The sequence below is a fragment of the Rana temporaria genome, chromosome 11 (assembly GCF_905171775.1).
Source record: "Rana temporaria chromosome 11, aRanTem1.1, whole genome shotgun sequence".
In the NCBI taxonomy this organism is placed as follows: domain Eukaryota; kingdom Metazoa; phylum Chordata; class Amphibia; order Anura; family Ranidae; genus Rana; species Rana temporaria.
In genome coordinates, this window is record NC_053499.1 from 62,394,718 (window position 1) to 62,401,238 (window position 6,521).

Consider the following 6,521-nt stretch of genomic DNA (forward strand, 5'->3'; position numbering starts at 1 on the left):
GCTTCAGCGCTGTCACACTATGAATGGCAATTGCACGGTCATGCTACACTGTACCCATGTGAATTTTTTTTATAATTCTCTTCACACAAATAGAGCTTTCTTTTGATGGTACTTAATCACCGCTGGGTTTTTTATTTTTGCCCAAAAAATAAAATAAAACTGTAAATTTTGAAAAATAAATAAAGTTTTTCTTATTTACAAAATTTGCTGACAGAAACTAAGTAATTTTTCTCCTTCACGGATGGACGCTGAACTTATGGGCACTGATTAGGTGGCACTGATGAAGCATGAATATGCCAAACTTATGGGCGCTGATAGGCAGCACTAGGTGGCACTGATAGGCATTAATGGGTGGCATTGATAGACAGCAGCTGATGGCCAGTACTGACTGGCATTACTAATGGCCACTGATTGCTGGCACTGGTGAGCACTGATTGCTGGCAGTGGTGGGCACTGTGGGTGCTTTATTGTAATCAGGGCAGTGATGATTAGTGCCCTGATTACATTCCTAGATGTCCTCCTTGGGGAGATGCCGCTGATTGGCTCTCCTCTCCTCACACTCTGTCGGCTCTTTACAGATATCGGAGTTGTGCCGTTTCCTAGCAACAGGGCGCGGCCGTGATCGCTGCTCTGGGCATACGAGAGCAGCTGTTCTGGGAAGCCATCATATGACGTTCACCCAGAACGAGAGTCGCACTGCCCGCCCATCATTTGATGGTGGGCATACAGCAAGTGGTTAAAAAAATAAAAAAACAGAAGTGATCAAATGCCACCAAAATAATATGTCGTGTACAGCATCATTTGATAAATTCAGACAGTTGTTTTCCTTTGCCTGTTTTACCCCTTTACTGGCATTAGCCACTTGCCCTCTGCAAAGGAAAATAATTGGCTGAATTTATCAAAATGGCAAGACACTACAGAGAAAGGGGCAATATACCACAATACAGCACCACTTTAAATCGCACCCATCCTGCAGGACTGAAGATTTAAATGTTAGCTCCCAAACCGAGAGAATATCCCCAAGTGAGCAAAAAAAAGAGAAAGAAACAAAGATAGAGCTTTCTCACTTGGGAGCTCCCAGTGAGAAGATTTAGGATTTAAGGAATTTAAGAAAAAAAAAATCACATAAAGGAACCATAAACCCACAACAAACTCTTCTGCCGGCTAGTTGGGGCCCATATGTTGGTGCACAATAGGAACATAGTCTCTTTAAAACAAAGTGGAATTACCCCAGGGGATGAAAAACTAGTCAGCAGAGTTCCCCTTTAATAGATGAAGGTAGTGCAGAGAGTCACTTTAAGGACTTTAGATGGCAGACAGAAACTGCTTTTTTCAGAAAAAAGAGGGGAACAGGACTTGTCAGAGGTATGTACTGTACCTTTAAATAGAAAAACTGGACTTGAGAAGCTAATTCCTTTCTTGAATGGCTTGAGTCTGAAGTGGAGTAAGTGTAGGGTTCTGCCCAGAAGGGAGCTGAAAGGGGTTATCGCTGATATCCTGCAGGCGGTATTAGTGGAGGCAGTAAAGGGTGATAAGTTGGGGCGCTGGATGTGCTATAGCATCTGTGCCTAAAGGTAGAGGCTTGTGCTGTTAAATGTCCTTAACTCAAAGCAACTGGACAAAACAAACACATTTGGAACAAGGGCAGCGTTGTGTGGGTTAGGAACCCTCTCACCCGGTCCTTCAGCGCAGCTTCCTGTTGGGGGACCCCTTTGTCTTCCACAGATGTGGCTGGGAAGATGGTGGTGACCTGGACTGTCTGCCCACAGGCACCACTAAACTTGCTTCCTGGGAGGACAGAAGGTTTAACCACTTCAGCCCCGAGCCTCTTTTTGAGATTTGTTGTTTACAAGTTAAAATCATTTTTTTTTTTTGCTAGAAAATTACTTAGAATCCCCAAATATTATATATATATATATATATATATATATTTTCAGATACCCTAGAGAATAAAATGGCGGTCATAGCAATACTTTGTGTCACACCATATTTGCGCAGCGATCTTACAAGCGTTTTTTTGTGGAAAAAGACACTTTTTTTTAGTTAAAAAATAAGACAACAGTAAAGGTAGCCCAATTTTTTCTTTATTTTGAAAGATAATTTTACACCGAGTAAATTGATACCCAACATGTCAAGCTTGAAAAATTTTGCCCGCTCATGGAATGGCGACAAACTTTGGCACTTAAAAATCTCCATAGGCGACGTTTAAAAATTTCTACAGAGGAGGTCTAGTGCTAGAGTTGCCTTTGCTCTAATGATCGCAGTGATACCTCACGTATGGTTTGAATGTTGTTTTCATATGCGTTCGCTTCTGTGCGCGACCTTGGCGGAACAGGGCGCTTTAAGAAAAACATAAAATACATTTTTATTTATTTTACCTTTTACTTTTTATTTTTACACTGTCCTTTTAAAAAAAAAAAATGGGTCACTTTTATTTATTTTAAAAGGAATGTAAACATCCATTGTAATAGAAAAAAAGCATTACATGTGAGATCTGGGGTCAAAAAGGCCTCAGATCTCATACTTGCACTAAAATGCAATAAAAAAAAAACACCTCTGGGTGTTTGATATACGCGAGCAGGGCTGTCTTAACGCATGGGCACCCCAGGTGCATAGGGGCCCCATGATCTTGCATTACATCATACTTGCCGGGACAGTCACGCTTTCTACTAAGCTGTCCCGGCCAGCGTCCCATAAACTGTACTGTGACCTCTTGATGCCAGTATTCTGCCCTCCTGACTCCCCAAATACTGTGCCCTTTGTTGATTAGTCTTTTATTTATGGCATGTTTTCTTATTGTTTTAAAATTAATTTTTATTATGTTTAATTCTATCAACTATTTATACTTATATTCTTGAGAGTAGGTGCGTAAATTGGGACAGGCTGTTAGGTGCCCCAGGGCATTACTTTGCCCAGGGGCCCATGATGCTATTAAGATGGGCCTGTGCACACGGGAGACGCCGGTCACGGCACAGGGCTCTGAAGAAATGGCACGGTGGACGTTCCTTCAGAGTGCATGCACCGATGATGTCATCGGTGGCGTATACAGTAAATATCTCCTATATGGTGCACGTTTAGGAGATATTTACAGTACCTATAGGTACAAACAATCCATGGAAGTTTTTAGTTCCTCTTTAAAGCTGAAGTTTAGCCTACATCTTTCTTCACATCACTAAGCTGTAAAGAAGGATGTTTCACATTGTGCAGGCAGCTGGATCCTGGAGAAATCTTCAAGGCAGGGATGCCTGTTCTCTTCCCGTCTCTGAACTTCCGGCACTGCAATGGTTAATCGCTTTAGGTCTTTAGGCAGAACAGCAGTACAGATGGTCCAATGGAGACACGCCCCTTCCCTTATTCCTGCTCCATTGAGAAAAGTTATTTCACCGATTAGTGTTGTGTGTGTGTGGTTGTAGTGCAGCCTCATTCACTTGGGGTATAATTCCTGCCCCGGCCATGGCATGTGTACACCCCCCGGAGAGCGGTTGAGGAGTGGTGAAAATGTGGCTCGCGTGGCTAAATAAGGCCTTAGAGCTGGTTCACACCTGTGTTGATTATGAAGAAAGAAGCAACTCTCATTAAGGGCCTAGAACGTTTATGATGTGCTTTTAAAATGTTTTTGTTGTGTTTTCTTGCTCATACATCACGAGACACAGAGGCTTTATTACTTAATGGGTTATGTAGTCACCACAGGTGATTGGACACTGGCAAACCCAATTAAATCGAGTTCCTCCCCTATATAACCCCTCCCAAATGGAGAGTACCTCAGTTTTATCGCCAGTGTCTAAGGTGGTTGGTCACGTTGAACATGTGCTAAGAAGAAAAATGCTCTTTCGATGGTCTGGCTGTGGAGGCCTATAACCGGGGTCCATACCTCGGGCCGATATCAAAAGCCTAAGATGGTTGGGAAGCAATGAAAAAAACATCAAGAAAGCCTGTCAAACAACCATTAATGTTTTTGTAGGAGGAAGTGATGTAGAGGAAATGCTCTGCTTTGAGACGTTTTTGTGATTTCTCTGAAAAATGGATTTCTGTACTTTGATCTCTTTGACACTTTGCTTGGTCCAACTCAAGATGATCATGGAAAGATTACCATGGTCAATTGCTTTCACCAACGCTTGCTGGCACTGGCATTTTCTGCACCAACACTTTGTGAGCGGGCCACTCAGCCTGCACGTGAGGCTACCTTTTTGCCACGCACGCACTCATCAATGCTCGGGACCAGGCAGGGACTGTAGTCATGTGAGAATCTAACATTAAGGCAGTTCTCCGACTCAGAGATGACCCATGTCATTGTGTGCAATAATAAAAGTACAGTGTTCCTCTGAAAAGTGCTGTCCTATGACACTACACACTGTTGCCTGATGTATTTTGCATATAGGAGAGACACCACTGTGCCCATGCCCTCTCCACCAGGCCAGTGTACCATCTGCATTGCTCCTTCTGCTTGTTATGCTGAGTACACCTTCCGTATCGGCTTACTTCATACCCCATGTGTGCTTTACTGACCCTAGTTCATTCATATGCCTGGAACCATCATGCACCGCTTTAAACTACTTCAGACCAGGCTTAAGACAGTTTCAACTTTTACACTTTGACAATTCAATGCAATATGAACATTAAAGTGTCCCCTAACACAGTGTTTCCCAACTCCAGTCCTCAAGGCACACCAACAGGTCATGTTTTCAGGCTTTCCATATATTTGATCAGTTTCACTGCCTTAGTAATTACCACAGCCGTTTCATCGGAGGGAAATCCTGAAAAAATGACCTGTTGGTGTGCCTTGAGGACTGGAGTTGGGAAACACTGCCCTAACTAACACTATTAGGCTGCCTAGGCATACCCCCATAAGGTGGCAGTTCATGTTTAGTGTTCTCCAGACCTGGTAGGCCTCCAGACTCCCAATGCTTTCCAACAGGCTGCAAGGTACAGCAATCATGTGCAGAAATCACAGCATTCTCTTAAATGGGAACTCCTGGACCCTGGCCTTTCCCCCTTTTTATTTTACTGGGTGGATAAGCTGGTCCCAAAACCATCAGGAGCAGCAAAATACTGTATTGACCCTATCCCAGCCTGGGCCATTGTCTATAGAACTCATAGGTAACCTGCCTACAACTATGCTGATACAAAGAGCTTTGCCGGTGCCAATAATTCTTAATGCCTCTGCTCCTGCCTGGCACGCCTCAGTATTACGTAGACATGTGCAGTTAGTTTTGGCCTGAATGTAAATTCAGAGAATATTTTGGTTATTCGGATGTATAGAGGCATGGGGCCGGCCATTTGACCGGCTTCTGTTGGACGAACAAGCTGGAAAACCAGCAGCCGACTGGCACTGATTGGAGTGTTCTAGCATGGGGGGGGGAGGGCAGTCCCCCTGTTAGAACACAACAGCTTGGCAGGGGAGATTGCTGTACTAACATCAGATCGTTGGTACAGCAGCTCTAACTGGATCTGTTGTTTGTTTTTTTGTTTAACTCGCTAGGTTGAACGAAAAAAGAAAATGTGTGTACCCGGCTTAAAGTGATACTAAAGTCTCTTTTAACAAACATGTTATACTTAAAGGGTCACTCAAGGAAAACATTGTTTTAGCTGAAATGACTGTTTACAGAGTATAGAGACATAATAGTTAACTGATTCCTTTTAAAAATGATTAAAAAGAGATAAAAATCAATCATATAATGTAGCTCCTAGTTTCAGTTTCGTTTTTGCATCTAGCTTAGTTTTTGCATGTTATTTGATGCCTCTGTGCTGGACAGACCCATAGAGCAGTATTGGTTTGGAAAACAAAACTAGAATCTGAGGCTCCGTACACACGACCGAGTTTCTCGGCAGAATTCAGCCAGAAACTCGATCGGAGCTGAATTCTGCCGAGAAACCCGGCCTTGTGTACACTTTCGGCCGAGGAAGCCAACAAGTTCCTCGTCGAGCCAAATAGAGAACATGTTCTCTATTTCCTCGTTGTTCAATGAGGAAAGTTGGCTCGCCGAGATCCTCGGCGGCTTCACACAGAACTCGACGAGCAAAACGATGACAATGAGTTCCTCGGACGTGTGTACGGGGCCTCACAGTATTGTGGTGATCAGGAAACAGACAACCAGGAAGTGTCCAGAACAGAGAAGAATTACAGCAACATCAGAGCAAAAACAAACAATGAGGACATGAAACCAGGACTGCAGTAAGGTAAAGGAAGCTATTTAGCTAAAAAAAATGTTTCCTTTAGTGACCCTTTAACTTGAAATGGTTTTGCACAGAGCAGCCCAGATCCTCTTCTCGAGTCTCTCGCTGGAGCTCCTGGCCCCTCCCTCCGAGTTGAGTGCCCCCACAGCAAGCAGCTTTGTGCGTCCATAAAGACACTGAGCAGCGGTTCGGCCCTGCCCCCACTCTTTCCTGATTGGCTAACAGACGGCAGCGGGTGACAATGGCGCCACTGCTCTGTCTCAACCAATCAGAAGGGAGAGTCCCCTGGGACACTCAGGGACATCATTGGATCCAGATGGAGCTCAGGTAAGTATTAGGGGGGCTGC